This window comes from Uranotaenia lowii, chromosome 3, assembly GCF_029784155.1.
Source record: "Uranotaenia lowii strain MFRU-FL chromosome 3, ASM2978415v1, whole genome shotgun sequence".
In the NCBI taxonomy this organism is placed as follows: Eukaryota; Metazoa; Arthropoda; class Insecta; order Diptera; family Culicidae; genus Uranotaenia; species Uranotaenia lowii.
Window position 1 is genome coordinate 53,335,038 of NC_073693.1, and position 5,473 is coordinate 53,340,510.

General features: G+C 36.4%; 1 long non-coding RNA gene across 1 annotated transcript; it reads left to right on the plus strand.

Moving 5' to 3' along the window:
- Positions 1-901: 901 nt before the first annotated feature.
- Positions 902-1,550, plus strand: LOC129751660 (uncharacterized). Its single transcript, XR_008738774.1, has 3 exons — positions 902-1,058; positions 1,128-1,244; positions 1,302-1,550. It is a non-coding gene; the product is annotated as an uncharacterized LOC129751660 (long non-coding RNA).
- Positions 1,551-5,473: the final 3,923 nt, after the last annotated feature.

Genomic DNA, 5,473 nt, shown 5'->3' on the forward strand with positions numbered 1-5,473 from the left:
TTCTAGAAAAATGTGCCAAAATGAGCAAAATAACAATGCTTGTAGTTTGAAAAATTTAAACAAAATAATTTTTTGAGTAATTGAACTTTTTTTGAAAAAATTCACAAAATGTAACTTGAAGATCTTTTTTCATCACTTTAAAATGTTCCTTACTTGGGAAAATTTTGAAAAAAATATTTGTTCCAATGTATCAATCGTTCGAGCGTAAATTGAACTTCATAATGCCATATTTTCAAAGCAATGGAAAACTCTCAACTTTTTTCAGAAAAAGTTTTCTAAAATGTTGATTATGGGTACAATTGATCCCCTAGAGTTGGGTACAATTGATCCCCCTTACAAACGGCATATTCTTCTTCTGAATTGATCGTTATGATTGCTGATTACGAAATTACTAATATTTATCCAAAAACTTATATTTATCAAACAATTGTCTGAAGAAAATAGCAAAAATAATTAATTTTCTCTTAATTATAAAAAATAGCGCCATTAAGTATGCAATGTTATTAGCGTTGAGCCAAAGTTATAGAATTTTCTTCTTATGTCTGCTATAAATTGTGAAATGAGAACAAACATGACCAAAATAGTCAATTAACATTCTATCTTGGGATTTTGTTTGATTTTTATACAAGGATTAGGGCTTCCTGAATAAAACTTCAAGTCTCCTTCAAAAGGGGATCAAGTCTCCCCTAACTTCAGAAAAATCGCAATTTTTTTACTCCCACGAAAATGCTTCTAGTTCATCAACGGGTTCCAGTATCGTTCTAATTTTTGAAGCATAGAAACTTGAAGTTACAAGCTGTCAGAAAATGTCAAAGACGGCGAGTTGCTAAATTTTTCCAAAAAGATATGGTGAAAATAAGAAAAGGGGATCAAGTATCCCCACTCTCCCCTAATTATTTCGGTTATTGTTTGTTGTTGATATTTTTTCTTCGGTGATCGTGCAGAATCGTGTCGTCACAAAAGCTCCAAAATTTAAATTGGCCGGAAAGAACAACGCGAGCATTTCCGGGCACAAAAAAACCAGAGGAGGGATCGGAAGCGGTAATTCAAGCAGTGAGGTGACTAATATTTTCATCGGTAGCGTAATGTGTCGATGAAATTAATTTTCTTTTGCTTTTTCCCGACAGCATAATCGAAACAAAATCTTGACCCTGCAGATCGGATTCACCCACCTTGTCGACTTCTTCGTTGAAGAGATTATTCCCGCCGATTAAGCCGATGAAATTGCCGATCGGAAGCATCTCGTAAGTATTACGTGAAATATAGACAAATTTTGTTTTTAATTTTTATTTTTTATTTAGGCTAAATTTCCGGCGTTCGTCAGCGATTTCGACTGCGGGCGTTGCAAAGGGGTGATTTTTTCTGACATGGAAACAGAAAGAACGGAAAAACGCAGCAGTATGCAAGGAAGCTTCAACACCTCCCGGCTAAACAGCAGGAACAAATATGCCAGCCCAGATATTCACCAATTAAGGAGGCTGCTATATCATCAATCAAATGGCTCCACTAAAATTCAAGTGATTTCAAGTGATATGTGTGTTCTGTATGAAATGACAACAAATATTTTAAAATAAATAACTCATGTTTGGAAACGATATCTTTTTCTCCAAAACAGAACAACGATGAATTTTTTTTGAATAATTAAAAAGGGGATACTGCTAAACGATTTCGGAACTTCTTACAATTCTCGGGAAGAATCCGTCTCGACAACTCGGAAGTTTTTCATAACAAACCTGTACATCACAGGAGAAACCCGTTTGGAACCTACAGGTGAATTTGACAGTTGTTTTCCTGAGCTGTTTTTCTGTCCTGAAATCGTCCTGTAATTTCAATCGTCCAGAAAATACAGGACTAAATCGTCCCGACCACAGGAGAAAAGATTAAGTGTGTACACACTAAGATTGCAATTATTCCGCTCGGGACCATGATCCTCTGAATTTCAGGAAAACAGCTCAAAATGACACTTGGAACTGTCAAAAACAAGCAATTTCCCGCGCCACGGGTAGATAGCTAACCGAATCACGTGACAAACCCTGAATCCAGAAATACGAAAGGATTTCCTTTCGAGGGTTCAGGAAAACGAAAAAAATCAGAATAGAAATCTCCTGTATCTCACGACGTTGCTAAAATAACAGTTGTGGTTTCGAAATGTTTTTTTTGCGCTTTCATTTGCTTGCTGTCGGTTTCATCGTGGAAGTGGAAGTATGTGACTTTAATTTAAAATATTTCTGTACATCTAACAATGATTCATTTCTTCTAAATACAACGTGCGACATGTGTTTAGGCCTCTACTCGAAAAAGCGGAGTTTCTGGAAACCGTGCTGGAGGAAAAGTTCTCCCCGGAGGATCCTCCGGCGCAGTTACAAAATCAACTGCTCGCCGAATGGTTCTGCGACGTTCAACTCGCAGCCCAGTTTTTCACCATCAAACATATGGTTGAGCTGGTAAGTTTTCCAAAATTAACCCTGAATGACTGAGAATTGACATTCTTTCATTCTTTGTTTGCAGGCGAAATATACACAGTAAACGAAAATTACCGAGTTCGGTAATTTTTTTACCGAAATCCTAACATGTGGAGTTCGTTAAACCGTTCGGTAATTTTTCTCATGGCAGAGAAGTGACAGCTGTCAAATATTACAGACCTTTTTCGGTAAAACTTCACCGAACCTCGGCTGATCATATCTAAGATCATCTGTCAAATTATGACAGTTGTCAACGTGACAGTTTGCTATATTACCGAACAACCGGTATTGTTGAACCAAAATGCCTGTAATTATAACCGAAAGGTCGGTAATGTTTAAAAGGAAAACAATAAAAGCTCGGTAGTATATACCGAACAACTGGTAGAATTTACTGTAATACCTTAATAAATTACCGAAAACCTGAAATTATTACCGAAATACCTGTAATTTTTACCCAATTATCTAGAACTATTACCGAAATACCGTAATTTTTTTACCGAAAAGCTGCAAATGTTTGGTATTATTTACCGAACGACCGGTATAAGTTACCGAAATACTTGTAACTATTACCGAAATGCCGGTAAATATTTCGGTAATTTCGGTAAAAGTTACAGAAAAATCGGTAAGTTTTACCGAAAAACCCGTAATTTTTACCGAAATTTCAGTAATTTTAACCGACATACCGGTAATATTTAACGAAAACTGTAAAATTTTCGGTAATTTTTACCGATACCCGTAAAATGTTCGGCACTTTCAGCTTACACAGTAAACGAAAATTACCGAGTTCGGTAATTTTTTTACCGAAATCCTAACATGTGTAAATCGTTAAACTGTTCGGTAATTTTTTCGGTAAAAAATAAACGAACATCGATAAATAGACTCTTCATTTACCGATGTTCGTTTATTTTTTACCGAACAGTTTAACGATTAACACATGTTTGGATTTCGGTAAAAAAATTACCGAACTCGGTAATTTTCGTTTCCTGTGTATGATACATGCAACCAAAAAACGTTTGATAATTTTAGCTTATGATGCAAACACTGTGCTCGAATCGAATTATCCCGCTATGTGTGCACACAGCGCATCATTACCTAAAATTACCATACGCTTTATGGTTTTCGGAAGAAATTACCAAAAATTTGACAGTTTTCGGTAAATATTACCGGAATTTCCAGAAGGCGCCTTGAGCGAAAAACCGAGTTAGTTTAAAACATTTTTTTTTATTGCCTTTTAAAACTCTTCGGATTTTCATTTTGATCGCCATCGAGCTCGGATTGCCTCTGTAGAAATAAGAGAAAATCGTTACAATAAAATTTCGACACGGAACAAATGTAACTAAACTTTTACCTTCTTCAGAAAGGAATTTGATTCCTTGGAACGGTGTTCCGGAAGCTTCCTTGGCAATCCACTTCCCCACCGGCGGAACAGTATTTTCCTGCTGCTCCAATGGAACCACAAATATTAAAGACTTTGACTTTATTGCCGTACTCCTCGGAGCTGCTGCTGCTGTCGCTCGGCGAGCTATCGGTGTAGGTCTTCTTGTTGGGACCTGCTGCCCCTTCGCAGCTGACAAAATGTGGACCGGAATGAGCCTCTAAACTGGCCAAATCTCCCCCACCTCAAGATAAGGCTCCGAATGGAAACGGGGTGCAATATGTGTTTTGTTTGAATTTTTTACAACACCACACACGCGAAACCCAAACTTTAAAAAATGGCTACGAGTTTTTCAGCTTCTCGCTCGAGCACACGATCAAAGTTGAGGCCATTTATTACGACTGCAAGAGAGCGAAGGAAAATGTAAAAAAATGCCAGAAAAGGACAAACGCATTTTGACGTTTGTCTTGACAGCGGCAGTTTTCAGTTTTACTTTACAGTTTTCGGTGTTTTTTTACCGAAAACTAATTGCGAAGAGATTTGTTTACATATAAATGAACGAAGTTCGGTAGGGTGATAGCTGATTAACGAGGCTCGTTAAAAACAAGACGTCAAGTTGATCAATTACCGAAAATATTCGAATTACAGAAGTGTTTCTGTAAAAAAAATTACCGAACTCGGTAATTTTCGTTTACTGTGTATGAATTCTTATGAACGTGCCAATGGCTGATATGAATAAAGCTCTAGTAATTGCTTTTGCTATTTTCGAGCAGTTTTGTTAGTCAATATCTTCGAATGGCATGCATATTTTTAATCCGGAGCAGGTTGAAAGTAAATGTTATACTCAGCTTTTGCATATCTAGCTGAGCAAATGCTTTCAAATGTTGCCATTCAAAAGTTCGAGCAGAGTAAAAGCTATCGAAGCAATTGCTATTTTTTTATTCATACCACCTAATGAGACCAGCAGCGACGTCGTTATTTTATGAATACAACTTTTTCTAATATTATGCTGCTTCTCATAAAGAATAATATATGAATAAAAAATAAAAGTTTATTGATTTGGAAAATATTATATTTTTTTTATTTTCTGCATAATTCAATTCCTAAACATCGAAAGAAAACAAACCTGAGCCTACAGGATAGTCCGAAAACGATCTGCAAATCACAGGAGAAAGCCGTTGCGAACCTACAGGACAATTTGACAGGTGTTTTCCTGAGCTGTTTTGTTGTCCTGAAATCGTCCTGTAATTTCAGCTGTTGAAAATACAGGACGAAATCCTCCCGACCACAGGAGAAAAGATTAAGTGTGTACACTAGACTAGTTCACTTTTTGGCCTTTTTTCGCTGATCACAACGCCACTTACAGGGTTTGATCCTCATTCATTTTCAAGAACTCTGGCCGAATTTGAGCTCATTTGAGTAAGTTTCCAGCGTGCGCTAGAAGTTTTATTGAAAAAAGTCCATTTTTCTGGAAAATTTTCGTAGATGTGTTCTAGCAAGCTGTTGTTAATATAAAATGATAATTTTATAGTGCTCGGTGATTGGTATGACAAGCATTCGTATGGACCTGTTTTAGATAATTGACTAAATCAAACCGAAAAAATTTAAAAATTTATAAACTACCAACTTTTACAGA